This window comes from Vicugna pacos, chromosome 24 (genome assembly GCF_048564905.1).
Source record: "Vicugna pacos chromosome 24, VicPac4, whole genome shotgun sequence".
Taxonomy (NCBI): domain Eukaryota; kingdom Metazoa; phylum Chordata; class Mammalia; order Artiodactyla; family Camelidae; genus Vicugna; species Vicugna pacos.
Genome location: NC_133010.1, coordinates 23,791,700 through 23,810,258, shown reverse-complemented (window position 1 = coordinate 23,810,258; position 18,559 = coordinate 23,791,700).

Here is an 18,559-nt window from a genome sequence, read left to right as displayed (position 1 = left end):
TTCACCTGTCACCTCCACCTCCCTCTGTCTCCGACCCAACACCCCACCCCCACCAGATGTATGGCAGACAGACAAGACGTCCTGCTGGAGGAGGGAACCATGGTGAGAGGTGAGGGCCTAAACTGACTCTGCTTCCTTCTAATACTTAGCTGAGATCGGTGAGTCCTTGGAGCGATGAGGACTCCCTGCCTCCTCAAAGCCACACTCCTATCCCGAGAGGTCCAGCGGCACCTTGTGCCTTGAATTCGGTCTCCATGTTTGCACACCCCCTTGGACCTGTTCAAAATTCGTTTAATCCTGCCTGACAAAGCTACGGAGATTCAGGTACGTGTTGTTCATTCAACACGTATGAAGCATTGTGTGTGAGGCCCTGGGCTGGATCCTGGAGATCTCGAGGCAGAAGAGGCTTGGCCCCTGGCTAGTAGCCTCCCTTGCCCAGTCTGTCTTAAGCATTCTTTCGAAAAATGAAGATAGTATTTGCCTGTGATTCCTTAAAGGTCAGCAAACCGATCTTATCTCAAGGGCCCTGGGTGTAATTCACCTGGATTGTGCCAGATTTCAGCAGCTGTGTGATTTTATGATCTCTTCAGAGATGTTCCCAATCACCCTCATTCCTGGAAATCTTTTCAGAATAGTAAAGAGGGAGTGTGGTTTACTGGAAAGAATTTTGGTGTCGAAATTGAATTGGACCCTGGTTCTGCTTACCAATTAATGGGTAAATGAAGGCAAGTTCTCAGCTGCCCTGAGCCTTAGTTTCATCATCTCTAGAACAGCGATGGGGATTTCTCCGTTGCTTCTGCTGTGAAGGTCAGTGATAACCGGTACACATCTACTGCCTTTTCGGTGCACTGTGAATGCTCCCTTCTTCCCAAAGGGCATTCTCAATAGAAGAGCAGAAGCAAAACCACATCCCCCTTGACTCTGACATCTGTCAGTCAATCACGGGCCCCCAGCTGTGGCCCGGCACCTCCTGTCGTCTTCTGAGCTAGAGCTAGACACAGAAGTTGTGTTTATCTTAGCATTTCTGTAATCTTCAACCAGTTCCCAGCCTTGTTGCCACCAACTGGAGGATTGCTCTTCGAGCTGGCTCTGGTTTTGTAATCTCATGTCCTTAAGTGGGTCGTTGGAGGGTCGTCAGGTGTAAACGCTGGCTACTGGATGGCTCCCTTTCATTCTTTGGGAACCTGTAAGGACAGGGGCAGAACTGCAATTTGAACAGCTGGCTTTTGAATTTCATCTCTGAAATCATGCATTTGGGGGTATGTTTACATTTGCTTTTCTGAAATTGAATGCGTTTGAGACTACACCCGACTTTCCCTTTCTGGTTTCTGTGAATCCCAGCATGGATCTGTTACCTTCTCCCCAAAGGGGCTTACTCTGCTACTCCTCAAGAGTTCTGATTTTCCTTTAGTTCCAGAATACCAGTTTGCTGAATCACTTTGCTCTTCTTTGAAAGATATTTCCATCCATCTAAAAGTACTTTCTTTAGAGTAAGATCACAGTCTGTCAGTCAACAAGTGCTGACTGAGTGTCCTGTGTGCCGGGCGGTGCACTAGATACTAGCGATGCCGCAGCGAACAGGACTGGCGCCACCCTGCCCTCATGGAGCGCTACGTGAAGAATGCTTTTAAAAATCTGCCGTAACATGTGTTTTAATGCAGTTCATGGAATATACTTTAGAAAATAATTAAGCATTTTTAACATACAGTCATGCAATTTAGTGATGCCAGACATTCTCAAGTGACTTTTTTGAGTGTATACTGAGAAAACACATTTGTCAAATATTACCGCTTTCATCAAATGCTTCTCAATTTCTCTTCATTGATATTGTATTCTGGAAACAGGTGTGTAAAAGGAGACTAGGGTTTATTTCTTAAAAATAGTACATCCTGTCATCAAGAAAGGGTACTGATGGAAAGACAATTGGGAGAGTGAAAGAATGATAACCTGGGCTTCCCGCAGCTTTGGACAAGGATATTAATAACCCAGAAGGTTCTAAAGGAAGGACCTCCATGAGCAGTACTGGTATACAACTGCAGGGACCCCTTGGAGCCCTGGATCAGAGTAGGATGGCGTAAGCTAATGGAAAGCTGAAAGGAAATTTCTTGCGTTGGTGTTAGATCACCTTGAGGCTGTCATCATTCTGATGAAGTTCTGTGAGAGCATCCTGTGCTGTGAAACTTACTTGGAAAGTAGTTATTTCCCGTTTTCAAGCAGAGGGCAGAAGCCTTCTATAGGTGATTCCTATCACTGGTTCTTATAGATCATTGCTGGGGGGTTTTATTTTGTTTTGTTTGCTCCCATTTGTCGCTTTGAGCTTTGTCACTGGATAGTCAACAGGATCAGGGATTTAATAATAAATCCTAGCCTACGTTGGATGTCTACCAGGTATCAGGCGCTAGATAAACAATCTTTGTATGCTTTGGGACAACTCTCAAAGTACACATGATTACAGAAGACACCGAGATTCAAAGAAGTTAAAAATCCTGCCAATGTCAAGATTGTCATCAGAACCAGGACAGAAGAACACGTCCCTCTGCCTGCTTCCAGGGCCTGTGCCCCTAGTCACTGTGTCAGATGCCCTCAAACAGGGAAAGAGCAGCTGTGGCCCTGCACACGTTCTCAGCAACTTCAGCCCATCGTTAGGGAGAGAGCAGCTGGAGGAGAGAGAGGCGTTTATGCCAACAGCTGCCCCGAGCTTTGTATAATAAATTAGTCCTGATATTTTAATTTTTGTAAGATATTTCCCATGCAAGGAGCCAAACACTACCCAACATTTTTTGCCTTGATTCGGGTCTGGAGGCTGCCCCCGGATAACATGGAAAACTGCAGATAGAATGTCATGGATGATTGCAAAATAACAAAGCTACCCGTCCACTTTCTTTGCACGTCCCATCATGCAGTGAGCCAGGGAAATCCCACCAGACCAAAGGCCAGCTACTTTGGTGCCAAAATTAATGAGGTTTATAAGAATGGTTATCTGTGTCAGGAGCTCTCCCACCCACGCTCTTCTCTCTGAAAGGTGCTAGCAAACTTGAATTCCGGTGCTGCCTCCACTCCTTCCAAGCTGCCACCGGCTCGCACAGGCTGTGTCATCTCTCACTGCCTTCTGCCAAAATGCAGACCGCGATTCCCTGCCCAGTTCACCCCACTCTTGCTTATTATTTCAAAAGATAAATTTTTTTGCGTAAGTAATAGATAGGAAATTTGGCTTTAAAGTGGTTTTTAAGATCAGATATAACTGATTTAAAATGTTACAGGAGGACAGATATAGAAGGGTAACCGGGACCAGAATTACACTTCATTCTCGGGCTGTTTATATTTAACTCAATGAAGGGTGTGTGTATGAGTCCTGGTTTTACTAAATCTTGGAATACTTTACTCTTCTGCAATCTTCTGGCAATCTTTCAGCCAATATGAAATAGGAAGTATTAACCAGATTGGAAGGCTAATGGGTCAGTTGGTCTGATAAGTGTAAACAAGATGATATTTAGCAGTCTGCAATGAAATGTGACATTGAGAAATGAGGAATGGAAAGTGGCAAGGATGAATTAATTTTGGGTGCTATATAATTAATCATTATTTTCCCAAAGTCACATCTCTGAATTATGAGAGCATTAGAGTTTTCTTTTTTTTTAACATTTTTTATTGAGTTATAGTTATTTTACAATGTTGTGTCAAATTCCAGTGTAGAGCACAATTTTTCAGTTATACATGAACGTACATATATTCATTGTCACATTTTTTTCGCTGTGATAGTTTTCTTATTTTTTTTTTGTTTTATTGAGGAATTACTGACATACATCACTGTGTGAGTTTAATGTGTACAGCATGATGGTTTGATTTACGTATATTGTGAAATGACTACTATAACAGGTTTAGTTAACATCCATCATCTCGTATAGATACAATAAAAAGAAAAGGGAAACGTTCTGGTGATGAGATCTTAGGACCTGCTTTCTTTCCTATACGTTAAACAGTAGCATTAAGTATTATCATGTTGGACATTGCACCCCTGTGTTTACTTTTCTTATAAGTGAAAGTCTCTACTTTTTGATCACATTCCTTCAATTCCTCCTTCTCCCACCTCTGGTAACTATAAGTCTGATCTCTTTTTCTGTGAGTTTGGTGGTTTTTTTAAAAATTAGATTCTGCACATAAGTGAGATCACACAGTATTTGTTTTTCTCTGACTTATTTCACTTAGCATAACATCTTCAAGTCCATGTTGCTGCAAATGCTAGGATTTCCTCATTTTTATGGCTGAATAATATTCTATCACATATATATCTCACAACTTCTTTATCCATTCATATGTTGATGGTCACTTAAGTTGTTTCTATGTCTTCGTGATTGGGAATAACACTACAGTGAGCATGGGGGTGCAGACATCTTTTCAAATTAGTGATTTTGTTTTATTTGGATATATAGCAAGAAGTGAGATTGCTGGATCACATGGTAGTTCTGTTTTTGATTTTTGGAGGAAACACCATACTGTTTTTGTTTTCATAGTGCCTATACCAATTGACAATCCCACAAATAGTGCACAAAGATTCCCTGTTCTCCACATCCATGCCAGCATTTGTTATCTCTTGTCTTTTTTGATTTTGGCCATTTTAACAGACATGGGGTCATATCTCATTGTGGTTTTAATTTGCTTTTCCCTAATGACTAGTGATGCTGAGCTTTATTTTTCTTCCAGTTTTATTGAGATATAATTGACATATAGCACTGCGTAAATTTAAAGCATACAGCATAATAATTTGGCTTACATTTATCATGAAATGATGATCACAATAAGTTTAATGAACATCTCATACAGATGCAAAATTAAAGAAAAAGAAAAAAAATTTTTTTCCTTGTGAGAATTCTCAGGATTTACTCTCCTAACCATTTTCATATATAACCTATGGCAGTGTTAATTGTATTTATCGTGTGCATTGTACATCTTGACCACTTCATCCAATTTCCCCTCCCCACACCCTTCACCTCTGATAACCACGAATCTAATCTCTTTTTTTATGAGTTTGTTGGCTTGTTTCTGGAAGTATAATTGACCCAAAACACTGTGTTAGTTCTTAGTACACAACATAGTGATTTGATATTTCTATCCTTTTCAAAATGATCATCATCGTAAGTCTAGTTGTCATCTGTCACCATACAAAGATATTAAATAATTATTCACTGTACTCCCCACCCCGTGCATTTCATACCTGTGACTCATTTTTTTATTTTTGCAACTGGAAGTTTGTACCTCTTAATCTCCCTCATCTATTTCCTCCCCAACCTCCCCGTGGCAACCACCTGTTTGTTCTCTGTATCTATGATTCTGTTTCTATTTTGTTATGTTTGTTCGTTTGTTTTGTTTTTTAGATTCCACACAGAAATCAGGCACTTCAACAGGCATGAAGTTGTATCTCATTGTGGCTTTACTTTGCATTTCGCTCATGAGTGGTGATGTTGAGCACATTTTCATGTGCCCATTGGCCACTCGTACATCTTCTTTGGAAAAATGTCTATGTTCTTTGCCCATTGTTTAATTGGGATACTTAGGGGTTTTTGATGGTATGAATTCTTTGTATGTTTCGCATATTAACCCCTTATCAAATATATGGCTTGCAAATATCTCCTCCCATTCTGGAGGCTTTTTCACCTTGTTGATAGTTTCTGTCACCGTGCAGAAGCTGTTTAGTTTGATATAGTCCTTCTTGTTTATTTTAATTTTGTTGCTTGTGCTTTAGGTGTGATGTCCAAAAAGTCATTGCCAAGACCCATGTCAAGGAGCTTTTTTCTTATCTTTTCTCCCATGAATTTCATGGTTTAAGGTCTTCTATTCGAGTCTTGAATCCATTTTGGGTTAATTGTTGTAAGTGGTGTCAGACGAGGTCCAGTTTCATTCTCTTACATGTGAATACCCAGTTTTCCCGGCACCGTATATTGAAGGCTCATATACTGAGCTTAGGTGGTTCTTCTTGTAGTTCCTTGAAGTGTAGCTAGGTTGTTTATTTGAGATCTTTCTTGCTTCTTAATGTAGGTGTTTATTGCTATGAACTTCCCTCTGAGAACTGCTTTGGCTGTACCCCGCAAGTTCTAGTATGCTTTGCTTCTCAATTTTCCAGTTTTCCTCTTGTTATTAATTACTAGTTTCATACCATTGTGGACAGAGAAGACAGTCGGTGTGATTTCCATCTTCTTGAATTTGCTAAGACTTGTTTTATAGACTCATACATGGTCTATCCTAGAAAACGTTCCATGTGCACTTGGGAGAATGTGTATTTTGCTGTTGTTTTATGACAAAATGTTCTGTGTATGTCTGACAGGTTCATTTGGGCTATAGTGTTGTTCAAATCCACTGTATCCTTATTGGTCCTCTATCTGTACACTCCATCCATTGTCGAGAGTGGGGTATTAAAGTTCCCAACTATTATTATATCACTCTTATTTTTTAAAAATGATATGGTAATAGTGCACAAGAAACAGTGTAACTTTGGAGATAGAATGGAACTAGACTTACCCAAATTAATACCTGACAGCCACAGAATGCTTTGTAGTTTACATTATTTAATTAGTTCACAATATTTTGATACTGTTGTCATTTTACAGACAAAAAAAAATTTTAATGGGGTTAACTAGGTTCTTTGATTCTGATAAGTGAAGACACATTAATATCTGAATTATAAGCAGCCTGAAGCAGACATACAGGGCCTATTTAGTTTATATAAAGCTTTTGGCTCTTCCTAAAACTTCCTAATATAAAAGGCTAAGATTTGATTTAAAACTCCTGAGTTCCTAAAATTTGTTGTTTTTTGTTTTTACCGTGTATGACTATCTATTATTTATCTTTCAGTATCCATTCTACTCTTGTTCTGTAGTAACTGAATTTTCAGTTGTGTACTGCACTTCTGACTAAAATCTCCAAAACTGGTTTTGTGGATTTTTTTTTTCCTGGTGAAAAACTTTGAAAGTATTTCTATGAGAGACACCATCCAATATAATAATTTGAAGTGTGAGCTCGAGCTAGGAGCTAGGTGGTTAGATTGGCTAGGTGTGAATTTTGGTTACACCACTAACTTGGTGGCCTTGGACAATTTATTGAGCCTTTCTGGTTTTCAGTTTTCTTACCTGTAAAATGGGATAATAATAAAGTGAGAATTAAGTGAAATAACCTAGGGAAGGTTTTTACACATGACAAACACTATATTTTATTGTTATTTTCTATCTGTCAATGAAAAGATGGGACTCCTGGATTTCAGTCCCTTTTAGTCTTAAATTTGCTATATGAACTTTGAGTAAGTGGTTTGATCTTCCTGAGTCCTTGATTTAAAGGAGGGGCTAGTATTAGATGATCTTTCAGGTTATTTCAGGATTCAAGTCTATTGTGTTGTAATTATTTCATTAATTGGGATAATACCCTTTAGGCATTTTTGTCTATTTGTTTTATTGAAGTATAATTGATGTACAATATTATATGTTATAAGTGTGCAATATAGTGATTCCCAGTGTTTAAAGGCTATACTCCACTTATAGTTATTATAACATATTGGCTATGTTCCCTGTGTTGGACAACATTAACCTTGTAGCTTATTTTATTTATATATATATATATATATATATACACATACATATATATCTTACATATACTTTTTATATAATAGTTTGTATCTCTTAACACTCTACCCTATATTGCCCCTCCCCTCTTCTCTCTCCCCACTGGTAACCACTGGTTTGTTCTCTGTATCTGTCAATCTGTTTCTTTTTTTGCTATGTTCACTGGTTTGTTGTATATTTTAGATTCTACGTATAGGTGGGATCACACCATATGTCTTTCTCTGTCGGATTTATTTCACTTAGCATGGTACCCTCCAAGTCCCTCTATGTTGTTGCAGATGGCAACATTTTCTTCTTTTTTGTGGCTGAGTAGTATTCATTTTATGTATGTATGATATATAAAGAGATATGTATGTGTATATATATCTCCACTCATCTGTTGATGGACACTTAAGTTGCTTCCATATCTCAAATTAGTGTTTGGGTGTTTTTTCAGATATACACCCAGGAGTGGAATTGCTGGATCATATGGTAGCTCTATTGATAGTTTTTTGAGGAACTTCCATACTATTTTCCACGGTGGCTGCACCAATTTACATTCTCATCAGCAGCGTGCAAGGCTTCCCTTTTCTCCACATTCTCGCCGACATTTGTTACCGGTATTCTTTTTGATGAGCCTTTAGGCATTTTTAATGTGATTACTTGAATTGCCTGCCTTCTAACTCCAGATGGGCACCATAGGTGATCACAAGGTCCAGGTTCCTCAATACCTATGAGAGGTATTAGGAGAGCGGTGTCGGAAGCTGGAGACCATCACCTAAGTTTCTGCCACTGTTCAAAACAAAGGGAATATGGATGGTTCCACCCACACTGTCACAACTCCCGGTAGAGTCATTCAAATCCTACTTGATGGAATGCAACCAAACCCGGGCTTTCCTCCTCTTATTTTAAAGACACCCTCAGACTTTGGAGATGCATCTAAAAGAATTACAAATCTTAGCCTAAAAAGTATTCCTGGAATCTATGCTGTCTTCTTGATTTATTCTCTTGCTGTGGTAGAGGAGCAGGTGCTCTGAGGAGTGAATAGAAGTGAGCTTTGTGAAATCCATTTCACCTTCATGCGTCTTGATGGGCTGGGGATTGAATTCTAGATTGGAATACAATCTGTCAGGAAGTGAATAACTTCATGTTTCTGCACAGTTTTCTGAGCAAACTTTTAATGGCACCTGTGTTGAAAAACTAGCCTGGGAAGCCGAAGGGGTAGTTGAATAGCCAGAGACCTCCAGGGGTTCTTAGAGCCTTATCTCCCAAGGTGTTTGCATTTCAAAGGGGAATGAGCCACAGAGCCTGGAGCCATCATTTACATTCCAAAGGCTTGTTAATGACTAGGGAGCAAGGTTCTCTGCTTCTCTCAGGAGGGGAGGGGCAGTTTGGGGGCCTGTATAAACCCCCAGATTCATAATTTCGGGCAGACCTTTTCTGTGCAGAGTGACCTCTGGCTCTCAGCACGTCACCTGTAGGGCACTGGATGTAGGGAACGGGTGTAATTATTGCTGTAAGTAATTACAACTTCGATTTCTGCTCCAGGATTCTCACATCTGCTTTCAGGAAAAAATGTGAATAAACAGATATTAAAAATGTATAATCTATCTTAAAATTTTGAAAACATTGGGAGAAGTCTAAAGCCATTCTGATGTGTGGCACCTGTATTTCTCTCTCTTTAAAACCTGAAGAATCTTCTCTTCAGCCCCATGTTCTGAAATAGGGTGATGTTTCCTGGTGGGTCTTGGTCCTGGAAACTGGTGGGTCCTTTCAATCTGGAAACTATATCCTTCAGTTCTGGGAAGTTTTCTTAAATTATTTCATTTATGATTCCTCATCTTTGTTGTTTTCTCTTTGTCCAGTCTTCCGAGACAAGTCCTCTAAATTTCTTGTTACTCCTTGTCTTCCATCTCTTTGTCCTCTTCATCTAATTTCTGAGAGATTTCCTTAACTATTTCCAACATTTATAATAAGGTTTAAAAGAATGCTTTTTGTTTGAAATAACTTTAGATTTACAGAAATGTTGCAAAATAAGTACAGAGAGGCTCCATATACCCCAGCAAACTTCCCCTAATGTTAACACCTTACCTTACCTAACCATAATGTAATGATCAAAACTAAGAAATTAACATCAGAACAATTTCTATTAACTACAGACTTAATTTTGACCAGTTTTGGATTTTTCCCGCTACTAATGTCCTATTTCTGTTAATGTATCCAATCCAGGATACCACATTGTAATTATTTCTAATATCTCCTTAATCTCCTCCGGTCTGCGATGGTTTCTCACTCTTTCTATGCCTTTTATGACCTTGATGCTTTTGGGTAGTGCTCGTATGCTATTTTTTGTAGAATGAGTCTCAATTGGAGTTTGTCTGATAATTCTTACGATTACATTGAGGTTGTGCGTTTTTGGCAAGAGCACCACAGAAGTGACTTGCCTTCCTCTCTGAACCCTGCCAGGGTTCCTGTTCTTAAGTCTTATTACTGGTGGTATTTACCTTACTTGAGTAATCTAGCCTTTGCGAGGTTTCTCAGCTATAAAGTTACTATTTTCCCCTTTTTAATTAATTTAATTAATGATGCTTTGAGAATATGTAAGCATCCTGTTTCCCCTCAACCTTTGGTCACTCATCTTAGCATTCACCTTTGGTGGAAATTGCCTACAGCAGTTATTACTATGGTGGTTTTCCTGTTCCTCATTCTTTCCAGATGTGTTAATTGAAATTCTTTAAAAGGAAGAGATGTCCCTTCTCCCCCAATTATTTATGCAATTATTTTTTTTCAGAACCCATGAATATTTACTTTATTCTATGGGGTATAAGCCAATGCTGTCGTTACTTGTTTTGTTGCTCAGATTGTTTCAGCCTTGGCCATCGTCTATCAGAACTTTAATCTTGTTTTGTTTTTTTGATTGCCTCCCACCTGCTTTCTTTTCATAGCATCCTGATCTTGTTTTATGGTTGCAAAATCTTATTTTTCTGAAGATGCTAATGGTAGTTTGTTTTTTAATATTCTTCTCCCTGCATCAATCATCTGAGGCTATAAAACCATCTTTCTTTTGCATCCCACAGCCATTCCACATACTAGCTACTAGCACTTTGCATTGGCCCAGCCCTCAGAATGTGACCAGAATCTGACCACCCTAGTTCTAAGCTACCATTATATTTTGCCAAGATACTGCAGTGGCCTCCTACTGGGCTCACTGTTTCTGCCCTTAACCCATTCCACTCAACTCCAAGCTAAACAGCCAGAAGGATCCTTTTAAAATAGAAACTCGAATTCAATTGTCCCTCCCATCACACTCCTGGGGTCCTTTAGATCACTATTCAGACATTAACAGAGAAGTCTTCTTAACCACTTTATACAGAGAGTGACCCCACCTACCTCCACCTAGGCATTCACCATCCATTGTACTCATTACCATATGACATATTTTACTATTGCAAATTTAGTATTTTATTTTCTGTCTTTCACCCACTGGAATATAAACTCCATTATAATTGGAATTTGGTCTATTTGTCCATTACAGTATTCCCTGGATAACCCTAGAACTGTGTAAACTTCTCTTAACATTTTTGTGCATGCCCTCCAGACTTTTTTCCTATATATAAAAATATATTTAAATAAATACAGGATCACGTTATACACCCTGTTTTTACCATGCTTTTTTCTATTTATTTTATTTATTTTTTTTACACACTCATTGTCACATTTTTTTCTCTGTGATTTATCATAACATTTTGTGTATATTTCCCTGTACTATACAGTGTAATCTTGTTTATCTATTCTACAATTTTGAAATCCCAGTCTATCCCTTCCCACCCTCTACCCCCCTGGTAACCACAAGTCTGTATTCTCTGTCCATGAGTCTTTACTATGCTTTTTTCATTGAACAGCATATGACAAACATTTTTCAGTAACAGTACTATTCTTGCCCAGTATGATTTTTTATTTTTGTGTAATATTCCAGTATTTGGACATTGCCAGAGTTTATTTGGTCAAGCTTTCAATTTTTACTCTTCTTGTACGTTTTCCTTTTTGTGTGTGTGTATGAAGCTCACCATTCTGACCAAATAGTTGTGCACATCTCTGAGCACAGGATACAGCCCTTGGATGGACCTTAAGAAGTAGGTAGATTTGTTGGGTCAAAAATACATGGAAAATTATAAAGCTTTGTTACCAGCTACCAAGTTGCATCTTAGAAACGTGGTATCACTTATACTTCTACCAGTTTCATACAATTTCTTTTAACATTTACATGAGCGGGTATAGGAAATATAGAAATAGGCTCAGTTTTCTCAAGATAAAACTGAAAAAACCAGTAAGAATTTGATCCTTTTCCTCGAAGATAAAAATCTTCCCTTTTTGATCTATTGCTTTATCTGTATGGTATTAGACTAACTCTAAACCTTTGTGAGAGTCCCTTACACATGGCAGAATGACGTTTCCAGTGGTTTGCTGGAGACTACTTTTGGCTTCTACACGACTTTCTCATCGTGGTGAATTCACTATACTCTGCATGTTGTCTACAAGAAATTTTCAATGTTGGCTTTATTTTTATAATAATGCAAAAGTAATACCCAATATTTTTTGGAAGGCAACCAGGTAAACAAGAAATCATTGCCAGTCACTTGCAGGTCCCACATTTTTGATTTGTGTTCCGGATTGCACAGGCATGAGAAAATACTGCTGCCAGTGCTGTCGTGGAATAAGAAGAAAGGAATGAAGGTAGACTTAATATACTAAAGTCGCATTCTTGCAAATGGCATTGAGCAAATAAAAAATTGGTTACTTAATCAAAAACCACTGGTAAAGTAACATGTACCTTAAACATTTCTATCTAAACCACTTAAATGCACGTTTATTTACCTACGTTTTGACATAAGGTCAAGACCTTTCCTGTGAGTCCAGTGACCAGACTGTCACAATCTATTTCTTAAATAATTTAGACCCATGATATGACTATGTCTTTAAAATAGAGAACTTAAACCCACTGTGAAACAATGATTACTGCTTAGATTTTTGGAATTATTTCTGGCCAGTATTTTGTATTTGTCTCACCTATACATAACATAATTTAGCTACTCAAAATTTTAAGGCATCTAACAGATTTCTCTTCTCACAATAATTTATCAGTTTGTGAAATATTTAACTAAATTACATATTTCGATTAAAACATACAACTGGCATAAGCATGTCTGGTGGGGGTAGAGGAACACAACTCTTGGCAGCAAATAACTCAACGGATAGAGGCAGAAATGTGGGCGTGTTCTGGAAAGCAGCGCACTAGGCGTGAGTCTGCAGGGAGCGCAGAGTGTCATTATCATTAGCTCCCTATTCATGTGGTGAAGGAGTCATTGATTTTCGGCAGGACATATAATTCAGTTTTAAATCATTCATTTGAATTTAGTTGGTTTTGAAATTTGGTTTATATTTGTCATTTTAATAGTTGTATAAGAACTACAGGGATTTAACTCGTATAAGGATTTATAGCTGGTTTAATTTATTTATTTATTTTTGATGGAGGTACTGGGGATTGAACTCAGGACCTTGTGCATGCTAAGCCTGCGCTCTACCACTGAGCTCTGCCCTCCTCCATTATTGTTGTTTTTAATTGATTTCTCTGTTTTTAGTCTCCCTCTATCGTATATAAACCTTTCTCTACTCTGTTTTCCGGAGTTTTCTTCCTCTTAAAAGGTTTAGTACAATTACCTCGCCCAAACATAAGTCATCATGCACTGCTAATTTCTCACTTCCCCATCTCCTGCTGGGCTCTTTCCACGACCTGCATCACAGTCATGCTGGTTCCCTGAGCCCGCTGTCAGGGGTTCTGATTCAGGACTGGGGTGGGGTCCTGGACTTTGTATTTTTAGCAAACACTGAGTATTTTATTTTATTTTACACACTTAAGTTATTAAACGAATGACCTATAAAAGAAGTTCTGATGCCCTGGAACTAAAGATCTCAGTGGCCGGATAATGCAGGCCTTACAAGGAAGAGGTACTTTTTGCCAGGCACTAAACCTTGGAGTGTGTCTGGGGGACGCTAGGTCCAGGACCTCACCTGTTCTATTAGTTGGTGTGAAGTGAGCACAAAAATGGTGTTACCCAAGGCTCATTTCCATTTATTTTATTAGTTTTAACAACCATCATGTCAACATATTACAGAAGAAATTGCCTAAGAAATTGTTGGAGAGGCTCCTATTTGGAACATCTTTAGAGGAGCTGTCCACATACTCTCAACACTACCCCCCACCAAATCCCAAGCTACCCCCCCTTTTTTTGAAGTTATGTTGAATGATCTTTGTCTATACCCTGACCTCAGTGGACACCCAGTTAAGGATTTTAAGAACGAAAGTGACAACAACAGAACATGCACGTCTGTCTCTGACTGGCGTTAGAGCTTCGTCATTTCCCTAGCACCCTGGCTGACCCATAATACTTACTATCAAATCTTTGTTTGACTCAATGTCAAATAGAGGATTTGGAATTTTTTTCTTCAGAGGTAATTTGCCACCCTACTTCCCCCACCCCCACCCCCACCCCCCTAGCCCCAAATCTTCACATTTGGCTGTTCTGATCTGTTGCCACTGACATCAGTGTGACATTCCCTGCTACGTGGAACCGTGCACCTTTCCGGCTGATCTTGGAGCGGGGCTTCCCTGCCCTTTGAAACTTGAATGTTGTTCAGTGTTTTTCTGCAAATACTAAGATTATATAGTTTTTCCTCTTTTAACTCTTTGACATGGCAAGCCACATTTGTAGATTTTCTAGTGCTGAACTATCCTTGCATTTTAAGAATAAATCCAGCTGGGTCATAATGTGGTATTTTAATTGTCTAGAAGATTGCTCAGTGTTATTTGCTACTCTTTTACTTACGATTTTTGCATTTATTTTCAGTAAGAGTGGTCACTAATCTTTTGTTTTCATTGTTTGTATTCTGTTTTATTATTACTGTTCTCTATCCCCAGTAAATGAATTGAGTGGCATTACCTCTTTTTTTAATATATATATATCTTTTAAATTATATATCAGAGTGAGTATATAAAACCATCTGAACCTGTTTTGTATTTATTTGTTTCCTTGTCCTTTTTGGTGGGTAGGTTTTACTACTACTTCATTTTTTAAAATGGTTGTAGGTCTATTTAAGTTTACTATTTCTTCTAGGGTTAAATTTTATTTTTCTTAAAAATTATGGATTCATATAAGTCTTCAAATTTTTTGTCATTAGGTAATTTATACCCTTCTCACAGATTTTTTAAAAACCTCTACTTCATCTGAAGCTATATTCATCTTTTTCTAGGCTTTTTGGTAGTGTCAAACTCATTTTTATCTTTGTTTAAATTTTATAAATTAAAAATAAAACAAGTTTTGATATAATTTTTTTATTATGATTTAGCTCTAAATACCTTTTAAATACACATTGTGATTCACTCCATGAGTTATTCAAAGTTCTAATTTTTTTCTTTTTATAGTTGATTTCATATTTAATTACCTTGTGGTTTAAAAAATGTGACCTATAGAATATTACTTCTTTGCAATTTACTGAGTTTTGCTTATGATATTGTGAATTTGATGTATACTTTAAAAATACATAGACTTTTTGTCTCATGAAAATTTCTGTATGGATAAAATCGTAGAAACATGCAATCTTCCAAGACTAAAACAGGAAGAAATAGAAAATCTTAGACTGATTACTAGTATTGCAGTTGAATTATTAATGAAGAAAATCTCAACATACAAAAAAGTCCAGGACCAGATGGTATCACAGGAGAACTTTGCCAAACTTTTAAAGAGTTAATACCTTCCTCAAACTATTCCAAAAAATTGTAGAGGAGGGAACACTTCCAAATTCAACTATATACAAAAAGAATAATATCAAGCTATTCTTTTCTCATTTTTAAAACAACTGGAGATTCTGTGTGGCTTTATTTTCTTGATGCAGGTATTTGTGGTCATCTGACAAAGGGGTGATGTCAAACAACAGAGTCGTAAGAAAAACATGAAGTGTGGCCAATATCCTATTATAAAAATGGCATCATTTCTGCAGCAAAGTGAAGAACAAAGCTGACTGGAAATGCCTCTAATACCCATGTTGTTGCAAGCTGAAAATAGACCTCCAATCTCTTCAGGTAAATCAAGTGAACTATTTGGGGAAATTAACCAAAAAAAGGACCCATGACCAGTGGGCAGTGGACAGGAAGGGAATAAGGATGGATGCAGTCAGGACTGTTTTGTTATAGCACCCTACTGCAAAGGGACAGTAAGCCCCAGGGGACCAGCTCTGCCTGAGCACGGGGGGTGCGTCTCCAGATCCATCCACAAGGTAAAGGATGTCCAAAGACCAGTGAGTTCTGACCAGTCACTTTATTCCCTCCTCCCTTGAAGGGGAACAAAATAGAAGGAGTGCTGTCTTCCTTGGCGATTACAGTTCAATGCAATGCCTCCAGGTCCCCTTTCAAAGAGAAATCCCTGGATTGTAAAGTGTGCAAGGGGCTTACTCAGCCTTTGAAAAGATGTACATACATTTCAAAACGCAGAGAACGAGCCCACAAGGACAAGTTCTCTAAAATAAATGCCCCCTTTTCTTTGTGCCAGGGAGAATTAAACATTTTTCTTATTTCTGATGCTTGACCCTTACACCAACAGCATCAGCACCACCTAGGATGCTCAAGAGTCTGCTTTGAGAAAAGTCCTTTATTTGTCAAGTCTGATGCACATCTGAAAGACAGCTCTAGTAAACTGGTTTCCGTGGCCCCTAAGACAAACAGCGTTTAAGATGCCCAACCTTCCTGAGGAAGGCCACCTAACGTAAGGCCGGTGGCATCTGCTGTCTTAGGAGCTCTGGGTGTTCCTGTGATGGTCCTTGGGCCATTTGGTTCCATTCATGAATGTACTGTGGTTCCCCCATAAGGCAGTTAAAGCCATGCAAATAGAGAACCTGAAATTGAAAAGCCAAGCAGAGCTCCACGTGAAATGCTTAGGGATGAAGAAAATTACTGGATTTTCAGAGACTGTACCCCAGGTGATGGAGAAGGTGCAGAAAACAGCCCGCCAAAGCTGAAATCTAGGTCAGAAGGAAAAAGGTCAACTTACTACAGACATAACTCCATGAACACACATTTCTCTAATCTTTTCAAGGGGTGGAAAAAATATGATGTGGAAGTCACTGACCTTCTCTTCCTCCTCCTGCCCGTGTCATTGTTTGTAAGATAGCCTTGTGTACTTTCTCTTTCCTTTTTTATTTTTTGGCGGAGATCTAAGATATCCTCTAAAAAGAGAACTATAGAAGATTAAATATGAGGCATTTTGACTACTGAGTTACATTTTTTTCATGTACTATTTGACTTACATGTTGCTGCTGATCTTTCATTAGGAAGCTTTGCTATCCTACCGAACATGTGCTCTTGGGATGTTTGCTGAAATTTTTTTGGTGCTATATTCTGTAGGTTTTTCTGTTGTTGTTGTTAGTACATACATACTGCAGCAATGCAGTATATAGGAGGTCACGTGGAGGGGCCCAGTCTCCTTAAAATCTCTTACAATGCTAACTGGCAACGATAAAATAATTGCTGTAACCTGGCTTTAATCACACTGTGCAAAAATATAATTAGAGGTTTTCACTATGGTCCTCAAATATGTAAACTGTCCACCCAGGAGGCAGTGATGAGTTTTTCTTAATATGTTTAACCAGGAATTTAAGATACTTCAGTGAGACTATGTTGACCAGCAGGAGAAAGCCCATGGACATTTAAGGAAAGACAGTTAATGGATTTTGGTGCCTCAAGGGTTTCAAAAACTCCTCTGTTGAACAGGAGGGCTCAGATCCTCTTTATCTTTCCCTTTTTTGGCCTCATAAGAGAGTCACAGAATTCTGAACCCAATTTTAATGATAAAAAGCTTTTAATTACAAAAGAAAAACTGAGGCCAAAAATGTAATGTACAAAAAAGACGGGAGTGAGGTCATTTAATATGGGGGATAAAGGGAATTGGCTAGAGCTCAAAGAATGCACCCCCCCCCTTTTTTTTTTTGCTATGAGTTACATGCTCTTTAAAAAACACCATCTTTGCCAGATTCAACAGCAAACATAATTGCTCACGTTGGGTTTTCTGCCTGCCTCTTTTGTACGCTGCATGTTTTTAACATGCATTTTTAAACTATGGGGTGAAAAGCAAAAAAAGTCATAAAACAATAATCAAATATGCTTTTCTTTACACTCTAAAGCATTATCTTGCCAGACATCAGAATATGCACTGAGATTTTTTTCTCATAATTGTGTTCCTGCGGAGATACGTTTCGTCTTACTCGTTTCTCCTGTAACATCAAGTACAGTCCTCAGCAAATGGTGCTGAAAGATACATATTTACATTTTAAAAGTAAATACTTTTCCCGTGTACTGTTCAGCGCCTGAATGTCTCTGACCAAAAGGCACAATCTATAAGACTGTTGCGGTTTTAGAACAGAAACGATGTTCGATGTTATGTGGAAAACAGGTTCCAGGGACACAAGTGTCAAAAATCTGGCTGCCAGGCCCGCGAGCCCTGGGAGCTGTTTCTGGGCCTGAGCTATCCAAATCTTTGTCCCTGGGGGTGGGACCAGCTCAGGAACTTCCCAGGCTGGCCCAGAATGTCCAAGGCTGTCAGCGGCAGTCCTCAGAGCCGGCAGGCGACAGGGGCGTGATTCGGAGTGGTCCGTGCGAGTTCTAACAGGTCCCCTGCCAGTGGCTAGGTTGCCCGGCAGAGAGCAAAGGCAGCGAGGCTGGCGACAACAGGCGGTGGCCACTTTTCCTCGCACGGGTCCAGGTCCAGCAGCCGGGGGGTCAAATCCAAGCACGACCGCGTCGGTGGGAAGCGCAGGGGCTCGCAGTCCCCCAGTTTTCTACCCATTCCTGCCGAAGGCCCGCTTCAGTGTGTCCACGAAGCCCTCGTAATGAGCCAGGATGAAGCTCTCCCCCGCGATGTAGGGGA